Genomic DNA, 15,296 nt, shown 5'->3' with positions numbered 1-15,296 from the left:
GCAGGATGCTCTGATTAGGGAGCTCCCCCCCCCCACACACCTTGATAACAAAGCATTTATCAGCTCTGTTATCAGCATTTAACACCCCATCAGGAAACAAAGCCCCTCTCATTAGTTCAATCTCTTCTTAAACAACTTTTTGCAAGGAAGGGAGCGTTCCAAGGAGGAATATTACCTCTTGATTAGCTTTAAAAGCCCTAAAGACAAAGACACCTCAGCATTAGCTAGCATACCACATGCTGGCTACCGTGGGAGGGAGGAGGGAGAGATCCCTGCTTGAGCTGCGAGAAACAGTGGGGGCTCCCTTTCACCTCACTTGCCATGCCTTGTTATTACTAGATCCTTGGAAAGGGAGGCTGCCCCAGGAAACTTGATCCCATGCCGCTGTTCAAGTGTCACTACTCAGCACCACAAGGGCTTATTACGTGGCTCCAACTGCCCCTTACACTACTCCCATGCATCACAGATATTACTAATCATGCACTATGTCCCATCCCGTAAGTGTCTCTCCCCAGGGGCATCCCCATACCCCAAGTCCTAATGTTGCATCACTTATATCCATCATTTGGGCACCTCATGCCACAGGTCTCTGTCTTTTTAACTGCCTTTGCTCCTCAACTACACACAGCTCCCCGGGGATCCCAGTGCCTCAGGCTCTCCAGCCCAGCTCCTCAGCCTTTGTTCCCAACCCCTGGGAACCCAGGCTCTAGCCCTACTTCCTGGCCCTCCTCCCTGCTACCAGGCTGGTTGAGACCATCACGACCCCTTATATCAATCACTAACCACTGGACCATACCTCAGCTCTATTACTGCCTCTTCTTAACCCCCGGGAGTGCAGTCTCTCTCTGTCTGCTGCTTGCTCAGGAGCTCCTTCCATGCTAGCAGCCAGGGTAGGACTACCTGCCCCAGCTTTGGCCCTAGGCTTATCTCCCCATTAAGCCCTGCTCCTTTGGGGTCAGGTGCCCCCCCTACCTGCCAACTCAGCACCTCCAAAGCCTTCTCCCTTCTTAAATTAACAAGTGTGCCCAGCGCCTCTTACAGAGGTATTAAGCAAGCAGTTAATTTTGAGTTCAAACATATAGCTACTCCCTGAACAACTTCACATGTGAAATTCCATACTTGTCCAGTAGCCATTCGCACCGTTTGCCGTCTACTAACCCATCTTCTTTACATGAAATATAAAAGTAAAGCATAGATTTTCTCATTCTTTAACATGATGCCCAGCAAAGTAGCCTCACTGAGTAATGAGAAGATAACTTGGCACAAATTTAAACAGAATTGTTGCCAATGGTACACAATCTTGGTATTGAGGTACCAAGCACAAACAGATAGAAAGATACCACAGATAATAATATGCTTTCTGATGCTACAAAATCATTGGCTGCATAATATGCATAAAATTGGTGGGGGAGGATCAATCAGTAACTGAGAGGTGCCTATTGCACAGTAGCTTTTTGGTAATTAAAGGGCTGTCTTGGGAAAAAGGGCAAAACCATATCCTTGCAGTCCCTGCCATTGAAATTAACATTGGGAATCTATAAAGTCATCAGAACACTCTGATTTAATTTGAAAGGATTTCAAACACCGCCAAGCAAAATAAATAAATAGCACAGGGAAATAACTAGCCTGCAATCTGTGCCTACACAAACCCTAGACTCTCATATCAATTGTATTGATGTAAGGAATGGCTGAGTATTAGTCATACTGGAAGAAAATCATCTGGTCATGAAAATAATGAGATTGTCTATAGAGTTGCATGGAGTTGTCTTCAAATATCTAAGTAAAACTAGGTTTTAAATGAAGCCAGAAATGTAGAAAAGTCTCAGACCACCTCATAGCAGTTAGGTACCCCTTCAATATGTCAGAAGCAAGATTTATTGTAATATCTTTCATTGGACCGGTTTTATAGTTAGAAAAGATGTTAGACAGTTTTTCAGGGACAACTATTTTTAGTTAACTCCATGATGTTATTGAAATATGTCAAAATAATTCCCTAAGATATGTATACTACTACAGTATCAGAATCACTGTCTCTTCAGTCTTCTGATTCATTTAAACTTACAGCACCTCTGTAAAGAAAATGGGCAGAAACTAAGGGCAGGTCTACATGTGCCATTAGGGGACAGCAATAAACTACAAAGCTTATTGTTTAAGCTCCCAGGCACAATCCACACTAAAGCATGCTCATGCCCCAGCCAGCCTCTCCACAGCACGCTAAGCCAGGTCGCAGCATCCCTGGCTGCCATTCGGCTCGGGGGATCAGCTTGCCAGCCTGGGGCTGCTCTGACTCAGCTCAAGGTGCTGTGGAGGGGGTGGCTGAGGCATGAAGGTGCTTTAGTGTGGGACTAGGCAGCAGGAAGCACCCTTGTGCCCTAGCCAGCTGCATCAGTGTCTACACATGCACTGCTGCACATGAAAAAACTCTGCAGCAAGGCAGTGCTTGTATTTACAAGTACAGCCCTACTGCAGAATTTATTAGTTTCATGCACAGTAATAGGGAGGTTGGGGGATCCAAGCTGCCTGTTCCACAACAGCAGTGGGGGGAACACAACGTGTCATGCCACCTCCGGCCACTCAGAAGCAGGGAAGCCCTGAGCTAGTTTGCCTTCAAGAGAAGGGGAACAAACAGACAAATCCAAAGACTTTAAAAAAAAGAAAGGAAACATCCTAGCTTCAGAGTTAAACCATATTTTATCTTTCAAAGAACAGGTCCCCTTATGACAAAGTCAATTAAGGTGACAATGAATATCTAAGTGAGAGAAGTTTAAAACAACAAAACAACTAATCCATTTAATTTGAAAAAGGAAGAATTCGCTGACAGGCAAACACAAGGATTTATTGGGTTTTTTTCTAGTGAAAGTAAGACTTTGAAATGATAATGTCTGTAGCGGAACCTATTAAATTTGTTACTCTTATTGGGCTCAATATAAAAGCCATGCTTTTCCTGTGCCATCAGTAGTTTTTTTGCTCACTACAACTGAGATAAAAGCTTTATTTTAGAGCAATTTATCTGTCTTACATTGTAATTATGTAAATATTAATTAAAAGATTAAATCTACCTTTTTATGAAACCCTACAGAGTCACATTCAGTGTAGCTCTTGAGCAGTTAGGGATTGGACAACAACAGTAGATGTTTATGACAGACATTTAAAAGAGGTATTTACATTAATAGAGCTAAGAGATGTACACTGAGGAAAAAACAGCACTGAGTTAAGATGTTCTTTACTCATGATACACACTTCTTTTAGAAAACCACTAGTAACCAATTATTACATACTAGCATGTTCTAATGAATTCTGAAACTATCCACTTACAAACACTAAGGTGGGGGGGAACAACAACAGTTCCAATTAGCATACAATAAAATCAACATGAACTTAGATATCAGTTCAAGGCCCCAATAGTGAACATGCTTAGATACATGTATAACTGTACTCCTTTGAGTAGCTGTCACTGAGGTCAATAAAAATACTTATGAGTAACCTTATAAATACACTGAAGCACCTGCAGAATCGGGGAGGTGGGGTGTAAGCCTTATATTAGACATAGACTAACAGGTTAATAGGTGGATTGTAAAGACCATAACCTATTCACCTCCAGTGTAAGGTTCTACTCTGAAATTAGATACACTGGGTGCATCTATATGAGATGTGTCACCGTGCAGTGAGTACGCGCATCTACACATGCACACGCTTACTGAGCAGTAAAAACGCTTAATTGTGCTTAAATTTGCTACCTACAAATGCAGGTAACAAACAACTGTTATTACTTACTGCGCAGTAACACATTTGTAGAAGTGACCTGGGAGCAATTTTGCTCCTGGGTCTGCCCAGTCACTAGGGGGCTGCAGCCTAGGAACCTCTCCTGCTCCAGGGCTGGGCTGCCACTGTAGAAGCCCCTGTGTACATGCTATAAAAGCCTGCTAACAAAAGCCCTAGAGCACACACACCAAGGATCTTGAGAGCACTGCAGGCCCTATGTGTCCCGCTGGTCAGGCCACAGCCCTGCTGTGCCTGCCTGGCAGCACCCCTGTACCATGCAGCAACCAGGGCAGTGCCATCAAGGCCAAAAGCCTGGTGAAGGATGCTGCTGGCTGTGCAGTCCCTGCCCAGCCCTGTCAGACCCCCAGAGCCACACAGAGGCTGCTTCTGGTAACAGAGCCAGCACCACCTGCCTGCAGCATGCCCACAGCAGCCTGCCATTCACCTGCAGGTGCTGTGGGGCATAGCCTCTGCCACGCGGCTGACTGCCCCTTGCCATGCCCCTGTGCTGGGCACTGTTGACAGCTGCCCAGGGCTGGCAATACCAGGACAGCCGCACAGAGGCCCAGAGAGCTGGTGCAGGACCCAGCATGACCTCATCCTCCCCATCCAGGCTCAGGGCCACATAGGTGCACATGCCTGTGCCCTCCACCCGGGGCCCCAACTGAAGTTAGGGGGAGACTGGGGAGTTTCTGGTGCTCTGAGGAGAGATGGACGTGCTGTGCCAGTTTGAGTGGGTTGGGTGCTCCAACACCCACATTTATGAGGCCCTACTGGGTGAGATGCAGGAGGGAGGGCATAACTGGTCAGCGTGACAGTGCTGCATAGGGTTCAAGGCCTTACAGGTACAGTGTGTTGCCATGATCAACCACAATCATTAGTCTGGCCATGCCTGCAAGACCATACCCTTTATGAAGCAGCTGACCAGTATTTTGGTGCCCCAGGACTCAGCCTGCAACCGTGAGGTTTATGCCAATGCAGGCAGCCTGCCTAAGCCCTCACCCCACTCTGTCCCTTCCGGCGACATGTCACCACAGGAGGGACTCTCGGGCATGCAGCATCCCATCCTACCCAGCTTCCAAGCTGCAGTTTCCACCAGCAGTTCCCTCAACAGCTGTGCAGCCCCAGGCCCTGCCACAACAAATGGCCAGCCATGTCATAGCCAGCTATGGTTCAGCAGGGAACTTGTAGACCTCCTACATCTAAAAAGAGAGGCTTATAAAGGATGGAAGACAGGAATCACCACTAAGGAAGAGTATTCTGCACTGGTCCATACCTGTAGGGAGCAAACCAGGAAAGCCAAGGCTGCAACCAAACTCCAACTGGCTACACGGATCAAGGACAATAAAAAGTCCTTTTTCAGGTATGTGGGGAGTCAGAAGAAAAGCAAGGGCAACATTGGACCCCTGCTAAACCAAATGGGACACCTGACAACCGACACCCAGGAAAAAGCCAACCTGCTTAATGGGTACTTTGTGTTGGTTTTCCACCAGCCCAAAGGGACTGCCCTACCTAACATGATGCAGGATGGCCAGGGTGAGGGTGAATTTATAGCCAACACCGGTGTAGAACTTGTAAAGGAACACCTTGAGAGGCTGGACACCTTCAAGTCCGCTGGTCTTAACAGACTGCACCCCAGAGTACTTAAGGATCTGGCAGGCATCATAGCCCAGCCATTGCCAAGGATATTCAAGAACTCATGGTGCTCAGGTGAAGTAGCCAAAGACTGAAAGAAGGCCAATGTGATGCCTAGCTTCAAGAAAGGGAGGAAAGTTGATCCAGGAAACTACAGGCCAATCAGGTTGACCTCAATCCCTGTGAAGATTTTGGAAAAAATTATCAAAGATACCATTCTTGACAAGCTGGCTGATGGCAACATCCTGAGGGACAGCCAGCACGGATTTGTTGTGGGTAGCTCTTGCCTGACCAATCTCATTTCCTGCTATGACCAAGTGACACATCACCTGGACAAGGGAGAAGAGATTGACGTCATATATCTGGACTTTAAAAAAGCTTTTGATCTGGTGTCCCATGATCTCCTCATGGGAAAATTGGCCAACTGTGGCCTTGGCTACATCGCAGTTTGATAGCTGGGGAACTGGCTCCGAGGTCAGACCCAGAGATTGGTAGTCAACAGAAAAGAATCACCATGGCGTTTTGTTACCAGTGGTTGCCCCCCAAGGCTCCATCCTTGGACCTGTACTCTTTAACCTCTTCATTAATGATGTGGACACTGGTGTCAGAAGCGGACTGCCAAGTGACCCAGGCTAACCTTGATAGGCTTAAAAAGTGAGCAGATAAGAACCTGATGACATTCAATACAGATAAATGCAAGGTACTCCATCTTGGGGGGAAAAAACCTGCATCATGCTTATAGGCTCAGCAGTGCTACACTCGCTAGCACCATGGCCAAAAGGGACTTGGGGTTCATGACTGACCCCAAGATGAACATGAGCCACCAATGCAATGTCGCAGTTGGTAAAGTGAGCCAAATTCTGGCATGCATCCATACATGTTTCTCAAGCAAATCTCAGGATGTCATCCTTCCACTGTACTCAGCCTTGGTGAGGCCGCAGCTGGAGTACTGCATCCAATTCTGAGCCCCACAACTCAAGAAGGATGTCGACAAGCTTGACAGAGTCCAATGGAGAGCCACACGCGTGATCAGAGGGATGACCTGGTGGCAGCCTAGTACATAAAGGGTGTGCATCAAGATCTGGGGGAACGCCTGTTCACCAGAGCATCCCAAGGGATAACAAGGTCCAATGGTCACAAACTCCTCCAAGACCGTTTTAAGCTGGACATAAGGAAAAGCTTCTTTACTGTCCAAGCCCCCAAGGCCTGGAATAGACTCCCTCCAGAGGTGATGCAAGATTTTGAGAAATAGAAACCAGCCTAACGGTGAGTTCATTTGGTTTTGACTTGACCTGCACCGCCAATTAGATGAATTCATAACTTGATTTCTGGTTTGGATTATTATGTGAGTGTATTTACCCTCCTGTTTACAAATCAATAAAACATATATGTACTTTCTCAAACACTTCCTAGGGATAATCACCTGAAAAACATTAATTACACCTTTGAAACTGCCAAGCTTGCCTAACATTATATTGACATCTATTCATTGTTACTAATGAATTTTATGAAAAAATGAATTTTTAGAAATGGAAAATTTGCCATGGAAAGATAAAGCACTGGAAAATTGTCCGTTTTGGAAAATTCCACATCTCTGATGCCAGGCACCATGAGAATCATCAGCAACAGGCCGTAGTGTGTCAGGCACCCTTTGGTCCGACACACTATGAACAGCTCATCGTGCACTGCCCAGGCCACATGCAGCAGAGGCATGCTCGAGGCACCGCAGCAGCGTGTGGGGGGGTGGTTTCTGGCCCTGTGGTGCCTCCCCAGAAGGGCCCCCAACAGGGAGAGCAGGGGCACGGGCAGCTCTTTGTCTCAGTTCTCTTGGAGCCCCATGCCCCCTGAGCCTGGATGCCATAGGCTGGTTGGCAATGCAGCAGAGTGGGTGGCCTGAAGGGGAGTGGGGTGGAGCCATGGCAGCAGGTCAAGCCAGGAGCCTGGCTTGTCCCACCCTGGGAACGGGGCAGGGAAAACAGGCTGCTTGCACCCAGCAGCCAGTGGCCCGCCAGCCCCAGGGGAGCACATGGGGGCAGGGGGCTCAGCCAGCAGCCACCTGGGCCTGGGCCTGCCAACCCTACTTACCATGGTCCCTGGGCACCTGTGCACGGTCAACCCCTGATCTGAGGCTGGGCAGGGTATCTTCTTGGAAATGTTGCAAATTTCACAAAAGGCTTGTGTCTCATGGCTCTGCAGGCACAACATCTGGACACACGGGAGAGGCCACCATGGCCAGTGGGGATGCTGTGTCAAGATCACTGAGATGTGAGGGGAATAAAGACTTGCTGTTTGGATACGTGTCTGCCATGAGAGTGGTGCAGAGGGTAGGGGATTTGGGGGGAGTGGGCAGCGGGGCAGCCAAGCTAGAGCAGGAAGTGGAGGAGGTGGTCAGCTAGAGCCTCCCACGCCCAGTGCCCTGGCCCCCGCTAGCAGGTGCGTGGCTCTTCTAGTGCCTCAGTGGAGATGACCTGCTGCTGCCACCGTAAGTGGTGCTCCTGCTGCCAGGCTTCCTTTGCCCGCCACTTGTCCTCCACCCAGGCCTTACAGAGCAGTGCCCCCCGGGCCTCACAGATATTATGCAGTCCACAGGCTGCAACAATGACATGGGGGAGGTTCACCTCAGCGACCTCAAGGCAAGCAGCGAGGAAGCATCAGTGGCCCATGAGGCAACCGAAGGTGCACTCAACCAGAGTGCAGTTCTGGCCCAAGCTGTTATTAAAGTGGGCCTCATGAGGATCCAGGGAACCAGTGTAGGGCTGCATCATCCAGAGCAGGAGTGGGAAGGCAGGGTTCCCAATGAACAGGGAAGGGACCACAATGGCATCCAGCTACAGGTCCAGCATTGCTGGCATGAAGCACCCACACTCTGCCAGTCCTGCCAGGCTGGAGTTCTGAAGCGTGCAAGCATGGACTTTGTGCACGCTGCCCACACAGCCAGTACTCACACAGGTGAATGTAATCCACTGTTCTACAATGTCCTGCAGGACCACAGTGTGAAATCCCCTGTGGCTGTAATAGGGGCGGTCTCCGTGGAGCAGGCAGGTGACCAGGATGTAGGTCCCATCCAGGGCCCCAATGCACTGGGGGAATCCGTGTGCATCGAATCCTGTCACCTCCACCAGGGAGTTAGGGACATGGAGCACAGTGTGCCCCAGCACATCCTGGAAAGCACCACACACCTCCAAGACAGCCTCCCTGGTGGTGGCCTTGTGCATGCTGACCAGGTGTCCAACATACTGGAGGCTGGTGGACATGGCCAGCTTTAGCAGAGCAAGGGCCAGCTGGGTGTCAGCAGGGAAGGCCAGTTGCATGCCACTGTCCTGCCGCTCCAGGTGGGGTCAGAGCTGGAGCAGGTTCCAGAAGGTGGCCTGGGTCAGCCAGAACACATCCAGCTACTGCTCATTGTCCCAGATCTGCTAGATGAGGTGTAGCCACCAGTGCTGGCTGACACAGCAGGCCCAGAGTTGGTGGGGCTAGAGGCCCAGGAGGGCAACGGTGGCCCTGGCTGTGACATCCAGAAGTCACTCATCGGTGTCCCCGGTGGTGGCAGCTGTACAGCAGCAGCTCCAGGACAGCACACTGCGGGTGGCCAGGTGGTTGCTGGTTGTGGGGGACCTGGTCTGGGCAAGATGGCCATTGGCCAGGCAACAGTCAGTAGAGTGAGCCAGCAGGAGCCTGTGGTGCTGATTGTCATTGTCAGGGCCAAGGATGGGGGCAGCCCTAGTGCAAGGAGGCAGAGTGGACATGGAAAAAGCTGTTGTGTGCTGCCTCTGCACTTGCTATGCTGCTCTTGAGCAAGGAAGAGGCTGGCCAGAGAGCAGAGAAAGGAGCTGGCTTTTAAAGACGGCTGCCGGGTGCTGGCAGCTGCAGCTGGAGCCTGGAGCTCCCCCCAGTGGCCATAGGAGCATATTGCAGGGCTGCAGGGAATTGGGAGCAAATCTGCTCCCTAATCTCGTCATGTGTAGTCACCTACCCAAAAACCCTTTCTGTGCATCTTACTGCACAGTAAATCTAGGCTGGAGTAAATGTATGTGTAGACACACTCACTATAGCCTTAGGCAAGTCAGCTGCTTTCACCACTTTCATTCCTCCAGCTGTAAAATTCTGCTACCTGTACTTATCTCCTACTGAAGACATGTGAAATATTAATAGATGCTCCATGAACAACATTTATGCAGTGTTGATATAAAGCTAAATGCAATGAAGAAAGAGACATCCAGTCAATGGAAGCTAGACACAGCCCCAAAGGAGGACTATACAGCAATGGCCTGCACTTGTAGCAATCAGATTGGAAAAAGCTAAGACAGTGACTGAACTAAAATTATCAATGGGAATCAAGGACAACAAGAAGCCCTTCTTTAGCTTACAGGGGGAATTGGAAGAAAACAAATGCAAGTGTGGGGCCACTGCTCAACAACTCAGGACAGCTAGTCACTGGCATTCAGGAGAAAACCGAACTCCTGAATGACTACTTCGGTCTTTCACTGGGCCTAGGGGAAAATCACTCCAGCTAGGGTACAGAATGAGTAGGGTTCAAATGACCGTCTTCCTACTATTGCCATAGAACTAGAGCATGATGAATTAAAGAAAATGGACCTATATAAGTCAGCAGGACCGGATGAATTTGATCTCTGGCCGAAGTAATCAGAGAGCCCCTGACAAATCTCTTCCAAAACTTGTGGTGATCCGGGGAGGTCCCTGAGGACTGAAAGAGAGCCAATGTTGTGCCCATCTTCCAGAAGGGGAGGAGGGAGGACCTGGGTAATTACAAGCCAATTAGCCTAACTTCTATCCCAGGGAAAATCCTGGAAAAAAATCTTTACGGAGTCTCCGTTCAATAGGCTTACAGAAGGTAGGATTCTGAATGACAGCTAGCATGGCTTCATCGTGGGCAGGTCTCATCTTACCAACCTCATCTCCTTTTAGGATCAGGTGACTCGCCACTTGGATAAGAGAGAGGAGGCTGACATTATATACCTCAACTTCCAAAAATCTTTCAATCTGGAGAAAATTGGAAGACTGTGGGCTTAACTGCGAGACAGTCAGGTGGGTAGGAAGTTGGCTGCGGGATAGGACCCAGAAAGTTCTAATGAACGGAACTATGTCATCTTGGCAGGAAAGGCTGAGGGATCTGGGACTTTTCAGCCTGAAAGAAAGCAGGCTGAGAGGGAACTTGGTAGCAACTTACCGCTACATCAGAGGGTACATCAAGGGCTCAGTGAGCAGCTATTCACCAGGGCATCTTTGGGAAAAGGAGTAATGGTCACAGCCTCCTGGAAGACTCTTTCATGCTCAAAATTAGGAAAAACTACTTCACAACTAGTGTGTCCAGATTGTGGAATAAGCTGCCTCCAGAGGTAGTACAATCGCCTACCCCGGAAATCTTCAAGAGGAGACTAGATGGGCACCTTGCTGGGGTCACCTGATGCCAGTTGTCTCTCCTGCTTGGTGCAGGGGGCTGGACCTGATGATCTTCCAAGGTCCCTTTCAGCCTTACAATCTATGAATCTATGTCTCAATGGTATGGGGAGGTATTTTGAGGCACTGGGGTCTAGCAGATAAAGCACTGGAGAGAGTTGAGATGAGCTAAGTCATCTCACCTCCCCTTCTCTTCTGTTTTCGCATCTATATCTAACTTGATCATTTAACAGTAAAGTAGTATTTTCCTGATGAATAAGATAACTTTCTCAAAATCAAAATCATCAATTCTAGTATGACGGTATGGATTTCTGCAACAAGTCTGAAAAAAAACATTTCAGTTCAAAACTACCATCTGGAAACACCTTTTTAAAAATGAAACATAAAAACTGTTCACTCAAAATCTGTTGGGAAAAATGTTAATTTTCTAGCCTGCTTTCAATGGATAAGAACTGTCTTCTTATCTGCATTAATACAGTATATATATAGCATACTATAAGGCCCCGATCTTGTTTGGAATATGTAGGCATTAATATAATGTAGTAGTGGGAGTAGTAGTAGTAGTAAGTCTATACTTAAAAACAAATCACACCCGAATGACTCAAAGCACTAACGATTCAAAAATATCTTCAGTCTTTCACAGAAACCAAGTTGCTGTTTTGAACCTTATTAAGGTAATTAGCTAGTTGTAAAAATCATTTGGCTTATTAAGGCAAAATTCTTTTCTCTTGGAAATCCTGGTTCTTTGCTCACAAGTTGCATGAGGAACACAGAATAGGTGCTAAGGTGAAAGAAGATATAACAGAATTCACAGCAAGCATAAGATTTTAGAACACTTCGGCGTTCCACTTAATGGCTCTGGGGGAATCTTCTCAAATGACTGAATTATTCAACAGATATTTATTCAAAAGCTAAAAATTGTCTGTCCCCTGATTAAATGAGCATTCCCCTTGAGCTTTTCTCTCAAAAATTGATTCAATTTGTCAAGTCCTTTCTGTGTTTTATTACCATCAGCAAAAGTTTCAAAGGGATGCTTTCTCAGGTCTGCAATAAAATTTTTGGTCAAAATAAAAAAGGAAAAGAAAACACAACACACCGATAGCATGGAATTCTGCATACAACTTTCTGGATTTGTATAAACACGGTTACATATATAAAAAAAAAAAAAAAAATCAGACAATACACTTTTGTAATTTTTCTGTTATTAATTATATAAAGCCTGCAATAAACCCATATTTCAGCAGTTAAATATTAAAAAGGCAAAGTGTTTTATCAATTTATGTAACAAGCAACTGGGTTGTTGAGTTTTCTTGTTTTTTTTTTTTTTTTTTTTTTTTTACATATTCATGCCTGGTATCAGATTACACTTTAGCCAAAAAGGATATTCTTTCTTAAGCTCACAAGCCACTTTCTTCTAGAACATGCACTCTTCACTGAAGAATAACCTTACACTAGGTCAGGAACGTGTGCTATTCTATGTATCACCTATTTGCCACTTGAACACTGTTTCAAGTCTAATCCTTCACTGACTTTAACTACCTTTCCAGTGGTGTACTGAGGAATCCATTGTACTGGCCAAAGTGCTCTCTCTGGCTTTCAGCTTCTCACTCAGGAAACAGGTAATGTCATATTGATCCTTCTTTATAGCTTTTATGAAGTTGGGAAGGAGAAATTATGTAACACGAAGTTTGATTCTACATGAAACCAGTGGCCAAGTTCATAAGGGTTTCACTAAGACAGGTTCAGACCCATACCTCAATGTAGGAAAATCTCATCATGAACTACTGTGAATAGAGTACGAATTGAGCAGTCTTCCTAGTGAGCTTAATATTTCACCTAAATTGCAGGCAAGGTGTATGCAACTTCCAGTCGGCTTTTGATATAGAAGCCAGAAACAATCAACAGCCTGGTACGTTGATGCCAGGTGAGTGGGGGCTTTTTTTTTTGTTAAGAGCTGGGATGCTGGGGCTGGGAGAGCAGGCAGGGGATGGGGGCTCGTGACAGAGCCTCCCATGCAGTGGGGGGCAGTGGGGGGCAGCAGTGATTACCCCCCTGCCTTGCCTGGCAGCAGCTGGTGAGTGCCGGGTTTTTTATTTTAAAGAGCCGGAAGGCTGGGGCCACACGGGGCAGCCATTGATGGGGCTGGGAGAGTGGGCAGGGGATGGGACCTGTTCGATTCGGAGATCCAACCACTGTCCCCCGAATTGGCCGAATCCAAATCCAAAGTGAATACTAGCCGCTTTGTGCAGGCCTATTATCTATAGTAAAACATCTGTTGAACACAACTATCCCAATTTCTAAATACTACGCTCTAACCACTGAATGATTCTTCCACTCATGAATGAGGGGAATCTGCAGGAGGTTGATCAGTAAAACAAAGGATTCTAACAACAACAGATGTAGCAGGCTTGGCTATAAATTGGGTTCACTGTGTCTTCAAAATGTTGTATCCTCTTTCTCCCTCGCAGCTGAGCTTGTGTCATAGCTACATTTTGTTAAGCATCTAATGGATTCTGATCTAGCAGTCTACCTAGGTGGTTGCAAGCAGGGGCACCTACCCAAGGCACCAGAGAGGGCACTGGAATGCACACCCAAGGATTTTTTCCATAGGAACACAGCCCAACCCTATGCCCAGTAATTTATGGGGGGGGGAAGGTTCAAGGGTCAAATCTTTCCCCAGGATTTTTGCCACAGGAAGTACAGCTCCTCACCCAGTAGCATATCTGGTGGGGAAGAGTGGGGAGTGAACAAGAAGCCTGCACCATGGCACTGTTGTTGTTGAATGCTGCTCACCAGCTGCAGAAGCCCAATGACACACGTTTCTTGGGGGGGTTGTTGCTGGTGCCTGGTTCCTTCCCCATTGCCTCAACAGGCTACTGGGTTAAGAGGAAATGCACCATCTATGGCAAAAAAACCAGGTGGGGGGTGCCATTCGCTTGTCCCCCATACACTACAGGATGCAGAGCTGCCTGGCCTCTATAGCTGGGCTGTACCTGCCACATCAAAATATCCCATTGTGGGGAGGAGACGGTGCCATTCAGGTGCCCTCTGCTGCGGCTGGTTTAGGCAAGGTTGTTCCTCAGCTGCAGCAGCATGTGTCATCACAGTGCAGAGAGAGAGAGAGAGCAGGGACACCCCTCTCCCTACTCCCCAGTGCTTGGCACTGCCCAGGGCTCTGCAGGACTTGCTACTTCTGTTTGGATCAAACAGGAAGGGCTACACAGCTTCCACTTCTGCACTTTCACAGCTGGCAAAATAAAAGGCCATTGCAATTGCCAGTTCTGTGGGAGACTGGTTTGTTGGAGTGGAATTGCTGGAACTGTAATAAAAAGACAGCAGCTTCAACATCACACATCCTGCCTTTCAAGGTTAGTGATCTTGAGTTAAAAAGGCCACGAGGTAAATACTTTTCAAGGCCGTCAAATTATTTTGGCACAAATTTATTTTTAAATCTATTTGATTATTTTTAAGTGCTAAGGGATTAATGAAGCATGATGAGATCAGCAGCATTAACTTCTCCATTCAGCATGATTGGTTCAAGGGGGGAAAAACCCCTCAGGATACTCCCAGAAAAGACAGCTGTTTTGCTCTCAGGAGGTAGAGCAGCTATGCTACTTATCACTACATACATCCGAAATATTTGGTGTCATAAAAATAAAGCATGTCAGAGTTTAGGAGCATATCCTGATCTCAGGGCAAATTTCACATGGGTATAATTCCATTGCCTTTCCTGAGGTTATTCGTTGGCCATGGACAAAAAGTACAGTTGGAGGGGATTCAAAAGGGGAAAGAAAGAGGTAGGTCCAAAGGCCCACACAACTAGCATGTGTGCATGATCCCACAGCGATACGAGTGAGTGAACTCACCACAGCTTTGACCCTGGATGAAGCAGGATTAAAGCTGGAGTCTTTTTACTACATGTGTATATGCTATGGGCTTATGCACCCATAATGACTACGACTTAACAGCTGCTGCAGCTTTCCCTCCTCTTTTGAAGCTGCTCCACTGATGTAGAGAGATCAGAAGCCGGGAAGGAAATTATTAGAACTGACTAAAAATGGGGATTTTTTTTTTTTTTGGAAAAACGACTCTTAATGACATAAAAGAAACAAACAAACATCCCCCTTTTTTAAAGGTAACTGAGCCACTGAGAGATGCGGAGGGAAAAAAACCCAGCACTTTACTTCCAGCCTGGAGTGTCCCCGTGCTGAGCACAGCGTAGCCCAGAAGAGGAACTGTGTCAGCGTGACCTGGCTCACCCAATGTCTCTATAGATCACACGCTTCAGCATGGCTTTTTGGTGCTTTTATCTAATAGCTGATTGAATCTAATAGCTGATAAAAATCTAATAGCTGATTCAATCAGCTATTAGATAAAAGTGCCAAAAAGCCCCACTGAGGCGCATGATCTATACAGACATTGGGAATCTGGGTCACACTGACACGGTTCCTCTTCCAGTAAAGTGCCGTTTTGTGGTCTTT

This window comes from Gavialis gangeticus, unplaced genomic scaffold (genome assembly GCF_001723915.1).
Source record: "Gavialis gangeticus isolate Ggan-Ray unplaced genomic scaffold, GavGan_comp1, whole genome shotgun sequence".
NCBI lineage: Eukaryota > Metazoa > Chordata > Crocodylia > Gavialidae > Gavialis > Gavialis gangeticus.
Note: the sequence above shows the minus strand (reverse complement) of the source record.